The sequence below is a fragment of the Aptenodytes patagonicus genome, chromosome 4 (genome assembly GCF_965638725.1).
Source record: "Aptenodytes patagonicus chromosome 4, bAptPat1.pri.cur, whole genome shotgun sequence".
NCBI lineage: Eukaryota > Metazoa > Chordata > Aves > Sphenisciformes > Spheniscidae > Aptenodytes > Aptenodytes patagonicus.
The window spans coordinates 32487146-32504702 of record NC_134952.1 but is presented as its reverse complement, the minus strand read 5'-3'; the positions used below and the strand labels follow the sequence as shown (position 1 = coordinate 32504702).

The 17557-nt window shown below is 38.8% G+C and overlaps 1 protein-coding gene across 4 annotated transcripts in view; it reads left to right on the top strand.

Annotated features, from left to right (window-relative positions):
• Window positions 1–17557, top strand: part of DLC1 (DLC1 Rho GTPase activating protein) — a 247831-nt gene that overhangs the window by 161466 nt on the left and 68808 nt on the right. The window lies entirely within an intron of this gene.

Here is a 17557-nt window from a genome sequence, read left to right as displayed (position 1 = left end):
CGAGTATGCCTCAGCGTTACCTTACTTCTCTCCCTGTGGGGCCAGGCAAGTGAAACTCTGATCTCTTGGCTTACAAGGAGGCGAGTGTGAAGGTGGGGTTTCTGTTTTTCCCCCACAAACTCAGTGTGAGCAGATGGATTTACCTCTGAATTTCTCGGACGCAAGTGAGTGCACCCACACTCCACTGGGTGTGAGAAACTAAAGGTGGGAAATAGTCTTGCATAAAAAAAATAGAGCAGGGCTCAAAATCCAGTTTTATAGTTAAAATGTAATTCCGTTATGTGGCAACACAATAAACTTCCAGGAGAATCAGGATCTGGTTTCTGAGTTATATAACCCCTTTGCCACTTGTAGCTTAATTTGAACTGGAGGCATGTTTTAGATATTACTGTAGTGTTAAATACATTGTAGTAAATTGAAATTTCACTATAGGTAAAAAAAGAAAAGAATAAACTGTGCTGAGACATACCTACTAACCAGACAGGTTTGTAAATTAAGGGTGAAAAGGGAAATTAAAGAGACAAGCTCAAAATGGCATGCACAAGAACACAAGACATCTGAACAAAAATGATGCAGCATTGACATTCACTGGAGGAGAATGAAAGGAGCTCACTATTTAACTTATTACTTTCTGTAAAACCTTGTGAAACAGCAATAAAACCAAGAATCTAAATAATCCAGTTATTTCAGCAACAGCTAGTAAACTAGATAAACAGCAATGTGGATGAATGTTATTTTACCTGTCTTTGGCATGACTGTTCACAGATTCTTAGCAGCTGCTACAGTAAATAGCACTCCTGAGAGAATGGCCTTTAAAGTTTTGCAAGCCTCTTTAAAATTCTGAACTTTAAAATTAGCAGGATTTAGGCACTCTGTCTTCAAAAAGCATTTTGTATGTATGTCAGGACTGACATGAATGTGAAACACTGTGTGTGGTCAGTATAGGTCTCGTTAAGTCGTGTAACTGGGTGAGCTAACTACATGCAATATACTATACTGATAAGTGTAATAGGAGTAAATAGGACCCCCTTGACTTATGCAAATAAAACATCATTAGTTTATTCAGCCATCTGTTCTGATTTGTTTAAGTATTTCTCAGTATGCCAGAAATTACATTCGCTTTGGTAGACTTTAGTTTTCTGCAAGAACGATTCTGAAGAATTCTGATTCATTCTGAAGAATGATTTCTCTCTTCTCTCACCTGAGTTCATTCCAAATATCAGCTCATCTAACAATGCATTACCTCTGTCCTGCTCACCATTCACACTCTTTAAATATCATCAAGCAGTCATACCAACTGTTCACAAAGATATCCCACTTATGGCCATAAGTGACATGAGTGCTTTATAGCTCTGTATTTACAAGATATCAAAGTGGTTTCTTAGAGAGTAGCGCAATTTCCCTCCTGCTCTAGGCACATGAAATCAGCAAACCTAATAAACTAGAAAAGCCTCATTAATGGAAGCAACTGTCCTTTGTGAGTGAGCAGCAGCAGCCAGCAGATCAAAGATGCCCCACTTCCTTCAGTAGTGTCTGCACATCTGTTTTCGTTATATCAAATGTGTGGTTAAGCTTGCTGGTTGACAACAACAAAGCTTTTTGCTATTACTGTTTTTCTAATATATGCTGACTTCAGTTTTCAACCCATCTTTTTCTAAAAATATTTAAGCGTTTTAACATGAAGTTATTGGTCTGATTGATATAAGCTGTGTCTAAGTTTAACTAGCGTGTTGAGAGATGGGATGCTCTTCATCTGGCTACTAAATGTAAATAAAAAGATTAGACAGCACTGTGCTGGAGTTAACTTTTCTTCAAAATAACACCAAAAGCTGGTATTTTTTGCAACTATATCCAGCTGCAAACAAGCCCAGGACTGGATCTGCTATTATAACAGATGTGCTCTCACTTTTGAAAAAGAGGCAGAAATCGTAAAGAATGGTATAACCTTGGTGTAGTTTAAGAAAACCTAAATAAAATCATAATTTCATAAGATCTTATTTAGCTGGGACCCAATTTAAAGACCTAAGTATTACTTGGCAAAAATCTCATTGATTTCCTTTTTTTGGAATCTGAGAGAACCAGTTTAAATACTGAAATGTTTTCAAAACATAATGTTCTTTAACAGTAATCTCTAAGAAATGCTTTTTTTTCTACTTTTTACAACTAGGAAAAATTTTACACTATCAAATTAAAACACTGCCTACCCAACACCATTCTTACTCTTTTCTGTATATTTTTCCACAAAAGATTTTGCAGTAGATCATTTGTATGGAATATTACCCATATTCCATAAGCACAGACTGTCACTGTAGTAGACTGGTAATTAGAAAACGTACTAGAAGCTTCTTTGTGGACAAATGTCTTAGTACTGAAAGTGGCCATATACATGTGGCTAGGCAGCCCATCAAAACTGTAAGAACTAATCTGATTGTGATGAACAGTAATTATAATGAACAGTGATAAAAAATGAGAGAAAGGCTAATCCAGTAATGCACTTAGCAAAATCTTGTCTGAGAGGACAATACAGGAGTCCTTTAAATTGTTCCCTCTCCTTCCATCTGGCATGCAGAACTGAGGAAGTTGATCAAATAAAATGAAAAATGCCACATATTTTTTCATAGTACTGCACACGTGATTAAAGGCAGTGCTCAGTGCCTGATGGTGGTATGACCCAATGTCCATTTGAGTCCAGCTGACTCCTTCCTCCTGCTTTGGCAGATAGGTGAAACAGTACTTACAGGATGATGAAATACTGCAAATCCCTGAGTCAAGTCCGCTCCAGGACTTCATGATCAAGCTTTGTAGTGTATTTATTTCTGAGTGATTGCAGTACTCACAAAAAAAAGACTCCTATTTACTTGTGAGAAGCCAGGAGAAATCTGAACAAAGGAAAATAAATGTCTCGTTAAAACATGTCAAGAAACCCTTCTCTCTACTCAGGAAGGAAAACAGATAATTTTAATTCTAGTGTTTCTATTTGTAACCGAACATATTTCTTCAGCTAAATAGGACAAGCAGTGACTTTAAATAGGTCTCCTTGTTTCCTCTTGTCCATATCACTCCCCAAAGTGCTCTCCACCCTATTCTTGTTTGAGTGATATCCTTATTCATTCTTACTTATGAAGGTTAGGTCATCCAATTCACTTACAAAGTCAACAAGACAAGTTAACCAGGGCTTTAGACCAATAGCAAATGTTAGAATATCATATGCCCTAAGTACAAACTAGAAATAGCATAAACATTTATAAAAATGTTCAAGGAAAATGGATGCGGGAAGAATGTTTATTTGTTTGTTTATTTAGCTTTCCTTTGTTCACACGTTCACTTGTTATTTGTTTAAAAGAGAAAACTATACTGTTGTTTGATTAATACTAACTTTAGATAGCAGAGAGAATGTGTATACATAAAGCTGAATTTTCCTCCCAAAGATGGAAATGACAGCCAAAGACCATCCTAATGGAAAACTGTAGCTCTTACAAAATGTATTCTTTACAATATGAACCAAGTATTGAAGGTAACAAGCATGTAAACGTAAATTTTGAAAGTAGTGCTTCTGACTGCACTTCATTTTACATGCTTGTCTCTTAATGAGTCCAGAAGGGTCTGGGCTGTGTGAATCTGAATATAGAATTTAGGGTAGTGTCTTACAAGCATAAAGCTTATCCTACAAATAAATTTGAGCATACCCTACACATATAAGGCTGCTCACAAACAGTGCATTTAAATTTGTCAGCAGAATTAAGCCAGAACCTGAAAGTATAAGAGGCAGTAAACTGGTCATCTATGTGTTAAAAGTACACATTTAACAATCTGTATCACCCAATAAAATGAGTCATTTCTTTTCAGCTATATCATGAGTATTACTTTAAATCCATAATATTTCTGTAATCTACTTTTTCTTTTCAGAACTGATCATTCTTATTTAAACCTAAACAATGGTGCTAATGGATATTTTGTCCTTAGAGCAGACTAACAAATAGCAAGATATTATTTTCATGAGGCTTTTGATGTCATTGATATTCACCCAGTTTAGGCTACTAATCCCTGTGACAGATTAGCAGTCTGTCTTGGATAGCAATGTAATCATACATGAGAAAGAAAACATGAAGTCTGGCTGACCTTTGGCAACTCGTGACACCTCTGTTAGACGCAGCCTATAATCCATAAATATTACCTTATGTCTCTTGCTATTCCAAACAGAAAGAGGTATCCATGTTCATGATAGAGTAAGACTTCCTGAATGTCAATGCCATTGAGCTGACTCTGGTAAAGTTCCTAGGTCCACACTGCTGAGCCACATGTGCAAAAAGAGGTATGCAGCTTTTGGGGTAGCATTGGGGTATTGCTATAAAGTAGCTTGCGTTCCAGTAGTGGTACTTAGGCCACAGCTTGGGCACTTCTGTCTTAGAGATTTCCTTTTTTCTTATGATCTTAAGAGAATTGAAAAACAAGAACAGAATCTGATGGGGATCCTAAATCATGTACTTATAAATTTGGTGATTCTGTGAATGTTTTGAGAAGGCATCATGAAAAAGTGTCAGTTTTCTAGTGTAATACCTGTGGTCCTCTCGCCCCTTGATCTGGTGAACCTCAAAGTATCTATCCCTTAAGATCAACTCCTACAGGAGTGGAGGACATAAGCCAAGTACTGAGGAGTATTTGGTAGTGGGATGTGGCTGCTCCAGTCTCCAAGGCCTCATTCAGTCTTCTCTGGCAAATATTATTTCAAGATAGTTTAGTTCAGGATTTATTTTATATCTGCCAGTGTGATTTAGCTACAACCATTCTCAGCAAGGGAACCTCCATATGCCATCTTCTACTTCCACACATGTGCCAGACTAGATGTTGCCTGACAACACTGATTTTAGACACCAAAAATTTCTACCCTTTCCCTAATGAAACATTTCATTTGAAACCCCGTTGCACTGAAGGAAGTGGGAATTTGCCAGAACTTCACCCTATCTGCTTTCTGAGACTACCCAAGAAAATGTGCTGTGTCACATGACGTTCCCTACCCCTACAGGGTAGGGTATATCCTGCAGAAAGACATCTCTTGTAAACAAGATTTAGCAATCTTGGAGGGAATTTCCTGCTGTTGGTCAGATTGTTTTGAACACCAATGACCTTGCTGCAGATTTCTATTCTAAGAGCAGCTATTCATCTGTGTCCCATCCAGTTGCTTTGATGACAGTAACTGCTGGGGAGGTGGATAAGGAAATCTAGAGACACTCGTTCCAGTTGTGAGGCTTGCTGATAACCAGCCCAGACTATGCTCTGGCTAGTCTATACCGATTTAAACACTGTTTGGAAGGAAATAGCTTCACTGAGGAAGGAAGCAAGGGAATGCGGAAAACAAACCAAAAAAATTCCAAGTATAGCATTAACCTAGACCACATCATGTTGCCATCGTACTACCAATATTGCACAGCAAAACACAGGGCGAGCACGCCTCAGATTGCACCAAAAATACATTTCTAAAATGCACTGGCATTTGAGGCATTCTCAGACGCTCCAGATTGCCAGTCCTTATTAAGCAGATGAATCTGCACCATTTGTTCCTACTTTGCAAAGTATGTCACATTCCTCAACAAGAAAAAAATATTTCATACACTTGGGATTGTAACGACTGATCCATGGACAGTTTTTCCTGAACACAAGGAGGAGATCTAGGCACAAAAGCCAAACCATAGGGAGCAAAACAGACTGATTTATTTAGTTAGCTTCATATCTTCTAACTCAAAAACTCTTCTAGCTTTTTAATCTCTCCTCTATAAAAATACATTTATGTAAGAATTATGTTTTAGTGGATTTAATTTCTGGAAAGTAATTTTTTCTTTGGTCTCTTTGGATGGTCTGACTTCACAATCCCCAAGATGTTTGTAACATAAAGTAGTTTTCATGTGTCAAATAATTCACAGGCTGAAGCCTCTCCAAAAAAAGTACCTAATCAGATCATGGAAATTTAAGGTGAAACAGAGACAATCAAAAATTGCATCTTGATCATACTGCATGAAGGGCATCGTCTTAGTAGGGCTGATTTCTCCAGACAGTCTCAACATTTCATAGGAAATCTTTCCATTTTCTGTCTGTTTTACTATATAAAAAAGAACAGACTATATAATAAAGAACAGATGTTATCTGAAATAGTCTGAAATGATTAGAAATGTTAAAAAAATTGCAAAGTCTGCATAATGAGGATCAAACGTTTAGTAAATATTCAATATCATCACTTAATATTGAAACTATCAAGTGTATTACATCATTTTCAATAGTTTAGATTCTTACGTAAAGAATAAAACAAGATTTTTATATAGTGACTTACTAAACACTTTCAAACAGCTCTAAAAGAACAATGGATGCTCAAGGTATCAGTTTATGTAGGTATTTGGAACTGGAGTTCTGAGTCTTATAAGCTAAACTTTAATTTAGTACCTTTTCTTTTATTATGTTTAACGAATCACTGAATGTAAATGTTTCAATAGTTCCTCAGTGGAGGTTCTTGATTTCAACAAAAGTCTATTTCTTATTATGTCTTCAAATGGTTGTCGTTTTTAGTGGTAAAACTTACAATGTCTTCAGAAACCGTCCACCAACAGTTATGCAATGACATCCCAGCTTTAATTTCATATCATGTAAGGTCTGGTCAAAGGCTTACTAAAATCATTGATCATCTTTCCACTGACCCACAATCTTCAGCTAGTGGCAAAGCTATGTCCTAAGCCTGCACACCTATGCAGCTTTGGCTGAAACTGAACAAGCATTTCTCACAGAACTGTGTATGGTCCCGAATGATGCTCGTATCTGAAATGAAAAGTAAATGATACAAACAAAACAGCTTAGACATAGCTTGAAACTGATAGGGTACAGCATGCAAAAGGTAGGGAAAGAGAAACTGCATTTTATATTGTCCCTGAAAAGTTGTATGTTAAAGATAAGTACAAAAGGATGAGGATAAAATATTATCTGAAAGATGAAGGAGAATATTCCTTTATTCAAAAGCAAGTACGTTTAATTTATAATCTGGACTTCTTATTCTTCTCTCGCATATAAGAATATTAGAGAAAATATAAAACATAAATTCAAGATCCAAATGAGAACATGATCCAGAGGACAGTGAGGGTGATGCAGTGATAAAGGACAGCACAAAAGCAAACAGCCTATTCCATCATCCTCTTAATATTTCATCTAGAGTCAAGCATTCAGGCTGTATAATGTTCTCCAGTTTTGATTAGGAGTAAGAACCAAGTTTAAACGTGTATCATAGATGCCCCAGTTGTTAAACAAACAAATTCAAGAAAAAAGGAGTCTGAAGAACTCCTTTTGGATGCAGTACAGATTTTTATTTTGGGTCTGCAGAGTACCCAGTGACTAATGTGACCAAGTTTTCTACAGCCATGGACCACCTGTTTTAAGAAGAGTGCATAACTTCTGTCTAAACAAGTTAGTGGAAGCTAGGCCTGATATAAAAATTATTGGGCAAGATTTGGTCTATATTTTATAAAAGGTCTGACTACATAGTCTGGTGGGTCCCTTTGTAATCCCTGAATAATAATTCTTTTTTTTTTTTCCTCACAGACAACTGCACTGTCCTATTGTAGATACAAGAGGTGATTAGTGTATGATTTTCCTGAAATTAGTGTTTAGAAAACCTGATTATTTTCCAGCATTTTTCATACATTTCTCTGAACAGAAGCTGAGCCTGATCATAGCATATACTGGTCATATGTTTAGCTGTCATTATATTGTTTTCCATAGCTGAGGCTGAGGTTACTTTAATCCGAAAGTGACAGTACACTGCTTGGATGTAACTGCATGAAGCAGGTGCCCTTCCCACCACACTCTTATTTTGATCACATCTGACCCTCCCTGCATTTACAAATGGCATTTACAAAACAGGGAATTTTCTTTTCCACAAACCCTTAGACTAAGAATAAATGGCTTTCCAGACACCTTTGTTTTAAGGGACATTCTTTATGTCCCCCAAGGTCAGGCTGCTGAACATTTAACCTATTTTGAAATATCTTCTACTGTTAGAATGCTGCATGAGCGGGACAGAAAAAAACAAAAGACACTCTCTGCACTTTCTTCTGTGGCATTTCCACCCCGATATAAGGCTCTCTGTTAAGCTTACACAGCAATCAGCTATCACCTTTCCTAGTGTTTCTGTGTTTCATCACTCAGTTTCCCTCTGGTCTTGCTGACACTCCCCGGCACACCTTCCTTGCAGTCACTTGCATGTCAGTCAGCAGCTGCCCTCTCACACGTCCCAGCCCCGCTGACCAGCTTGTGAAGTACTAGCAGATAGTACTGTCTTTTTTTTTTAGCCTTTCTGCATTTTAGAAAGAAATTTAGTAATTTAATCAATCAAAGGTTGATCAGACACTCATACATGCATGCAACGTTCGTATTGAATTGCACATAGATTAATACCCTATTTAAAGAATGCAGGATACCATTCCTGTACCAACATTATGGGGAGAAAAAGGTGAAAAATATGAAACCTCAAAAAATTCTTTGCGATAGTACTGAGAGACATTGTTTCTGATCTTGGAGGTGCCTAAAAATTACTAAGGCATAACTGTACATCTGTACATTGACTGAATCTGATTATTTTAATACAAGCAGAAGGAATAGGAGGTCACAAGTTTCAGTCTAATATTTCTTTAATCCTGGTAACACCTCTGAGTTACCAAATGCTCATTCTCAAGCCCACCTACTCTTCCCACTTTCCTTTTCAAGACCTGTTCCTATCACAACTATGGCTGTCTTACTTAAATATTTTCCTCAGTGCTGCATAATTTCTGATCTCAAGAAAAGAACTCTTTTCTTAATATCTCCTTTTATATTCTACCATCATGCTATTATTGTCAGTTGAATTGTACCTCATAATTCCAGGAAGAATGAGAATATTTCACCCCAAAGTTTACTAAAAAATTCCATCAGGTTGTCAAATGTGTGCTCAAATGTAATCCAGCAGACTCAGTCTCTCACAGAGCATTTTACCCTATCTATTTATTATTTCTGCTGCTTTTGTTTTGTTTAGCATAACCAGGTTCAGACTTTTCCTTTAATACATTTCCTTTAATAACTACCAACTGTTTCAGCCCACTAGTCAGAATGACCAATCTTGCCTAATGTTTCCTCAGTCTTCTTTCTAAAAGGTGGTCGGGGTATCTGTATACCTTCCTACAGATTAGAAATTGTTATTTCTGCTGAACGAACTGTTATGATGAGGGCAGAACTGGCAGCTGAACATGGCACACCGGTGAACATATGTTTTTGCAAAGGAAAGTCACCATCTGGCTGAAATGCAGCCAAGATCCTTCCTGGCCCCATCTGCAGGCGAGAGGAGATACCAGTGGAAGCAGCTGGTATGAAATCAGAATACTTAATCTTGCAAGATGTTGACCTAAAATGAAGAGGCATATGTTTATGTATCACATAACACTGGCTTTCACCTTACCAGCAGACATTTATTTTATTAGTCCTACAATAGTTGGTATAAATGCCATAATGGTGGGCATCCTTCTGAGATCTAAGATGTTTTATTCTGTGCTATATTTGAGTATGGCTCTTTTGGCAAACCTAGTAGATTACAAAATTACAGGTTTTTGAGATAACAATGATGCAGTTTAATGACCGTTTCTATGGGAGGGCGTAAAAGAAACTAGGGAGTCAGGAACAGATACACAAATTAATTAAAAATACTAATCAAGAATGTTTAAGGAAGCAAAAAGGGAGCAGAATGACATAATCTCTTGATTTACATCCTAATATATCCTAATGCCCAATTGCAGAAGATATGGGGACAGGTTTTGCAATAGAAAGAGAAGAGATGCTAGCCATTCCCAGCTTGGGGAAGGACAGAAGAGGAAGGAGGATCTTACACCTCTATGTTCATCAAGGAACCTTTGACGATGGAATGAGGACAGGTATATTTCTGAAACAGCCTAAGATCTAAGACAATGGTGGCAGGATATGTAGACCACCCTACCAGCTAACAGATACGCTGAAGTGGTTAAAGAAGATTTTAACTGATAAATATAATCCAGGGTGGTTTTACTGTCAGTGTTGCAAATTCACCTGCTTTCTTGGCTAGTGTTAGCCAGAGGAGCAGGAAAGTGAAGAAATGGCCTATAACTGACCCCAGACTTAACACACTGTGCTTCTTCAGAAGCCATTGACTTTGAAGATTAGTAACGGTGGTAAAACAAGGGCTGCGTCCTTCCCGTCATTGCCTTTGTGCTGCTGTAAGCATTCATGTTGTCAGGTGCTGAGCTGGAGCAGGAAACCAAGTTAGCTGAAAATCAGTGAGGGTTTTTGGAGGGCGGGGTGATTTGTTTTGTTTGTTTGTTTGTTTGCTGTCAGGTTAGTTTTCAGCCACGGTGATTCCTGATCCAAGTCATTGTGTGGCCTTGTGAACTTTTGTGGAAGAACAAAGGCAGGAATGGGAGTGCACAGGTGGGGATGGAAAGCAGAGGAAGGAGGCAACATTTTGGTCCCAGCTCTCATTTATATCAGCTTTAAATGACCATGAAACCACATCCACCTTTACACAGGTAAAAAAAAGTCCAGGACGTGAGCACTGCTGAGATGTTACAACATATGGTCAAAAGTGAAGATGAAGTATCCCCTCCCATCCCTGGCCTCACCACTACCAAAAGATCTGCAGCAGCATTTGTTACAATGAAAGATCAGGATCTCCTGTACTCCATGTCATCCTCTTCATTCTTCATGTTGTCCATATATATGCATTATTTAGCACATCCATTACACAGGATAAAATCTATGCCGCAAGGTGATCCACAGTTACACTGCCTTGAAGTTAAAACATTCAAAGTAGATGTTGGTAGTTCTGTTGCAAAGATCTTCACAACAGATTTTGCGATATAATGCAATATATGTGACCTGCTGTCAGACAGCTATGAGCCCTGTCCTATGAGCCTAGGATTTTTTTGATGTGATCTATGGTTTAAAATGTTCTTAAACAAATAAACAAAACAAATAACTCCTTTCCCTTTGAGACTCCTCATAAGCCATTTTTAAGACAATTTGTCAGGCGAAAAGGATGATGTAAGTAGATACAAAATAAGATACTCATCATTGCAATCCCCATCCCCCCAAAAGTGGCCGTTAATCAGTTGTGTGCTACACAAGCATGCTGTGCTTACATTAGAGAAAATATTGCCAAAGTTCTTCCAATGTGCACCAACCAGTACAAGGCTCTTCAGTCTTAGTAAACATGCACACACAAACACACTTGATATGCCAAGACAGAAGGCCTGGAGTATTTGAGACACGGCGGCAGTGCCACGCAACAACAGTGCAGTTTGTATTGCTGGCAGTACTGGCATACCACTGGCCAGAACTTCAAAAGTGTCCAAAAGACCAAAGAAACGGCCGCAAACAGAGAGCAACTTTAAATGCCCATAGAGTACTTTGAAGTGATTATTAACAATGCATCCCATAGCCGGAGGCATGCACAAAGTATGTCTGCACACCAAGCTGCTGAATGGAACAGGATTTGTTTATCATCCCCTCCACCGAGACTACAGAGGCTCCCTCCAAAACAATTTATTCTTCTCTGCTGCTGCTGCTGCATGTACCACAGGCATTTTCTGTGGGACAGATTCAGCTAATAAACGATCGGTTCACTGGAAGTGGTAGTAAGCCTTATCTGGAGAAGGCTGTCAGCTATCTTCCATGCCAGGGAGAAAAAGGCCCGAAGACAACCTCCTGTGTTTTTGTTCCCCTCCTGGCAACACTGGTTTGAGTTTTGGTGGCCAAATGCAACTTCCGTACAACTGCTGACTCCGTGGGTGTTGTAGGTGGGCACAGAAGAACCAGGAGAGATCGTCTGTACCATCACAAAGGGAATAGTAAGGGGCTTCCACTAATTACTGTTAAGACTGGTGCAAACCATTTCCCTTCTGCAGACTTCTGTTTTTCTGCTAAACTTTGACTGTTTTACTGCTGTCATGCAAGGCCAAATCGTGCTTCCATCATTTGTCTGTATGGTCTGTCTGTCTTTTCCTAGGACCCAGACAAAAGGCTTTCTGGGGCATGAATGGCTGCTTTGTTTCCCTGCTCTGAAGAGATCTTAGGCAAATGTAGCCAAGCTCCAAGTTTGGGGGGGGGGGGGGTAGAATAATAATTCTGGCCAGGTTTGTAGCCTTCAAAACCATAGTTGAATACTTTGAAGTTAGGATAGAATTTTTCCCCAAATCTCCTGTTGTCTGTGAAGAAATGACTTGAGGTGTGTAGCTAGGAAGTAATAGTCAGGCATGAAATAAGAAAATGACGGTAAAGAGGATGACTTAGCATCTCACTCAAAGTGAATATATCCCACTTTAAAGCTCAGTGAAGAAAAGAATGAATCTAAGAAACAGGATTTATTCCAGAGGCTGAAGTATAAAAGACTCATTAATAACAATCTGGTTTTGTATGCCTTTTGAATATGTATTCATAACCCTGTTGCCCTATGGACAGATACTGTATCAAGATATTTTTGGCTAAAAGATACAACCAAACCACAGAGTTGCACTGCAGATTTTAGGAAAAGGGGGATCAGTTGCATTTAGTTTGCAGTATCCTTTTATCCTTTAAGACTTATTTAGCTGGATAAAAATGGAACCGAGTTTTTTATTAGCAAACTCTAACTTCAGCTGTTGCACATTTATTTCCATGTATTTCCAAGAGAAGTGAATAACAAATGTTTAACCTTTTTTTTTTTTAATATGAGAAGTTTAATTAAACAAATATCCTGTTTTAATATGTGCTGCTACACTAAGTTCTGAACTACCTGAAAAGATTAGCTAAAATAAAATGTCAGCATTTGGGTTTGCTCACTGGTTACTAGCTAACATTTAGGAGTATAAATTGATTTCAGATGGGAATGTCAGCTGCATGCTCTGGCTAGAAATGAAGCTCTGACTCAGAGGAGTAGAAAAGATATGATAATCAAAATTTCTCAAATTAATTTCTTCCAAGTAGGGGAGTGACACCGAGGTGGAATTCATCCTGTATCCACTGCAGTATTTTGTTCTACCTGCAAATAACTGCTAAGTCTTCCTAAACAGTGGCATACACCATTGTGAAGCCTTTCTCTCCACACTGCTCTTCTCATGCCTGGCCTAAAATCATCCCACACCATGTTTTTCAGGGTTTCCCACAATCTTGCAGACTAGTATGATTTTTAACCATCAAAGCAGCAGGAAGATGGATTTTGAATGAAATAAAATAACAGTTTGGGAATAAATGACTGGTTTATGCTAAAACAGAAAGACTTTCTTCACTTTGAATCAGGAAACAGTTTGTTTCTGCTGTAGGCATTTCTAACCATGCTAGTAAAAGCTTCATTTTAGGCATCAATCACAAGAATGAAACAGAAGAGAGGGCAGCAGTGGCATTACTCCCGAATGTTTTTAGTTAGTAGCCCAGCAGTTATGGTATTAATCCAAGATAATGAAGACACACGTACAGCTTCTTGCACTGTACCACGTGGATACAGAGGCTCAGGACAGCATTGCTCACATCTCTGCACCACTTCTCAACTGCATTTCGTTGAGCTCCTAACCTACTGAGTAGAGCACAGATGGTAGACAGTATTTCAGAGCCAACAAGCTCTTACGTGTTTTGTGCAAGTTTCACCTTCACATAAGTCATGCAGTCTCCAGTGAGAAAACCCAAGCTCACTAGTGTTGAGCCTGAAAGCTCAGGGTCCTAGCCCCTTCAGGTGGCAGAGAGAGAATGAGCAAGTAAACTGAGACACATTCAGGCTACATTGATTTTAACAGTGGAGGTGGGTGCAGACGAGGTCTGCTGGGTTGCATTCCCATTATGCACCTCAGTACAAAATTGATCAAATATCTCTCCTGAGATGTGGAGGACTAAAACACAGCTAGCTATTCCTGTTCTCAAATCAGTAATGTCAGAGGGGCTATGACTTGGGTTTACAGGGAATCTGCAGCAGCTGCAGCCACTGCATTTTATTTGGCTGTTTGGGGCTATATGTACTTCCTCTGGCCTCTATTCGCCTTTTTTTTTTTCCTCCAGTGCCCAGAACAGTGTGCTATAGTATGGATGTCATACCTGGTATGCTAATATTAATGCGATTCACTAAGCAATAAAATTCCATCTGGGACTGACATGACTTTCCTATTTTATGTTGAGGCTGACTATTCTTCCTTTGAAAATGGGTATCAGGCAAGTGGCAAGTAGAAACCCCTAGGTTTGACTTGTAGCTTGAAAACAGGCAAATCTAATACCTAGCTCTAAGCAGAGCTTGATCATCTACTCACTTGTTTATTCCCCTTCTCCCAATCTGTTTAAAGCAAGTCTCATCCCAAACTTAGCTCCTTATAAAGCCTCTGTTCCTTTGAGTGGCACTACTTTTATTCTTGGTTTAAGTTTGGCTCTAACTCTACTAAATGATTAACCAGCACAGGGTTTAGCCATATGAACATAGTGTGTGGATCCCTTCAAAGAACTTCCAAGTCTCCTTCGTTCTCTGGACAAACCCTCAAGGGCCAAGTCACCAAAAGATGTTTTTGTCTTTCCTTCCCCACCCTTTGCCTTTTTTGCCAGTTCTAAGCAGCCATAAAATATCTGCTACACGCTTCTGTGATGCAGGGAGAATAATAATCAGCCCTGGGCCAAGTCACGTACAGAAGCAATAGAAGAGTATTTTAACGGAGCAGGAATGTTATTTATCTCTAAAGTACTTACGTTTAACTGCGCTTTAAAAAAATCCTCTTCTTTTGACCAAAACAAACCTCCAAACACAGATGTTCACTAAGTATCCAAACATGAATAAAAGATATTCAGGAAAATTTGGGGGAAAACACTCAGAATCTAAATCCCAAAATCCTTACACAGATTTTATTCAGTCAGAACTCTTTCTTAATTAATCGAGGCTAAGAAACGAGTAAAGCTTTCAGAATTTAACCATCTCCTTACATAACTGCATTTTTTTTAAATTAGGCTTTGTAATCTTATACTTTCATACAGCATTACACCAGCGAAGTCACAAACTATAAATGATCTCCTAAAAGCAGTGAAATTGAAGCCAAGAGCTTTTGACTAACTTGAAATTTGCTGCTGCAAGGGATAAATGTGCCAGATCCTAGTATGTGGGTCACTTGTTTTGCCAGACCATCCAGTGTACGAACAGACTTGTATCTCTTATCCTGAAGAGGGCAGAGAATAAATATTTTGACCGTTTTCAGCTTTTTGTGTTTTATGGGCAAATGTGTGATAATGCAAAACTGGACTATGGAATGAATTATATTTAGATCATAGCTGTGAATTTGCTCTTTCTTAATATCTGTGCTGTCAGATCCCATCCTAACAGTTTGGTATGCACATTACAACATCTACCTACTGCTAGAACAGGCGCTAATTGGCTGAAGGGTATGGATTGGTAAATTGAATTACTGCCAAAGCCCATCAAAATAGGGTAAAAGACTATTTGGAGGGCATTTTGAACAAACATGCATAGCCACTGCCCCTGCTTTTCCTCTCCTGTCAACAAATACGGAAATTCAAATACCAAAGCTCTCAATAAATTTCATGACTGATAAGAAAAACAAAATAAACATGTTCTTAATTACTGTTCTTTCTGTGCATCACAGTAGTGCATAGTCCAGTCTGCAAAAAAAATTTCCTTAGGATCATGAATCAACAATATCATTTCTTACTCATGTGATACGGGAGCATATCACATAATTATGTGCTCTGGAAAGTGTATTCTGTACATCTGAATCAAATAATGACTAGGCTAAAATTCCCCATAAACCAATTACAATAGGTAATTTTGCTTTTTTTTTTCCTATTTTCTTTAACTAATTAATTCTGAAGTTGAGCATTAGGAGTGCACTGTATTAAACTCTTCCTACAGTCAGACCTTAAGAAAGCAAGAAAGGAAAAGTTATGGAAGAATCTGTTTACTGTGATCAAAGAACAATATATGCTGTGCAAAAAAAGGATGAAATTCTGTTTAGTTAAGCGTATTCTTGTAGCAGGTTTTCTTTTTTATGCTTTGTTTGAGTCAACTTGTCCTTTATTGCTTATCATGCACAGGACAGCTGTTCAGATTAATAGTTTTTAGGCTGTTATTCAGATATGCAGGGGTTTTGTTTTTAACTGCAATGTTTCTGTGCTTTGGCTTTCCAATGTGCAACATGTGATCTTTGTTAAAACTCTGCTGTGGAATGCTGACATACACACAGGATTATATTCCCTGCCAGGAGTTCATATAGATTTATACGAAGTTTTAAAAAATGCAGACTCAACTTTTATTTTCCATTCAGAAAGAAACACAGCTGTCATGTTGGTGACAAATAGCTTTTAATTTTAAACTTTTGGATGAAAGGAATAGGCATCTTTCCTGACCACACTGTGGCAGGATAGAACTAACTACATCCTATGACTTGAGAACCACATACAGTATCTGTAGGTAACCGAATACAACATTTTACCAACTGCTTCAGAAAAGAGCTATTCCTCAATTCAGCTTTCCTAAAAACAGACCATGGAGTCTGCTTCCTCCTACAGTGGGGATTAACTGCTGTTCTGAACCTATCTGACATTTCCATCTATGAGCACAAAGCAAAAAGAAAGATCCCTTTTCCAGGAAGGATGGAGGTACAGCAGGGAAGAAAAAAGATTTACACAAAGGTTGGAAATAAGACATAACTGTCTTAGAAGCTAGTAGCAATCAAATGCTTTCTTCACAAAGAAACTCCAGGCTGAGATACTGTCAGTAGGAACATTTCACTGGATAAATGCTCAAGGGAAGGAATCACTTTTTCAAACCATGGATCGGTTGCAGGGCCAGTCAACAAGCCTTGCAGAAAACGGTCTCTGTGGTAGCATATAGCCTGCCTGAACTAACTGACACGATTTCTGTAGTAATCCCCTCAAATCTTGCCCTTGCTGTAGGGTTTGCACCTGTAGCGTGCCATATTTCCTTCTTTGTTTCTTCTTTTAAACCCCTACCCATTTAATTTGCTGAGACAATGCACTGGCGAGACAGCCACAATACGGCACTGGGGCATGGAAGTGAAAAACATGTGTGAGCCATCTGTAGGGCACTCGACTCCCCGACATCTGCTACCCACATTCCTAGATTATATGGCCAGATCATCTCCTGAGGTCCACGAGCAGGCTGTGCCTTGCAGAAAGAAGGGAGCGCTGCTGCTGTTGCGCTTCCTCTAGGTGGGAGGCAGGATGAGATATTTCTACCCTTCCCACCACAGGGAAACATTGCCTTTGGTAGCTTGTGTTGTTTTCCTTTTTGTGGTATAAACCCCACTTTGATGTGGTTTTAGGGTAACCGCACCAGGAGTGTCCCTGGCTGGGTGGCTCTCAGGGGCCCAGAGCAAGAGGAGGCAGCTGGGCATCAGCCCTGTGACTCTCCACAGAAGAAGCCCTTGCTGGGGTCCTCTCCCCCCAGCAAATCTCTGGGTATTGCTACAAGGAAAATTCGTCTGTCTGCCCCCTACCTGTCCACCCTCACCTGTACGTCAGTCTCTCTTGCCAGTGAAGGAAATCAAAG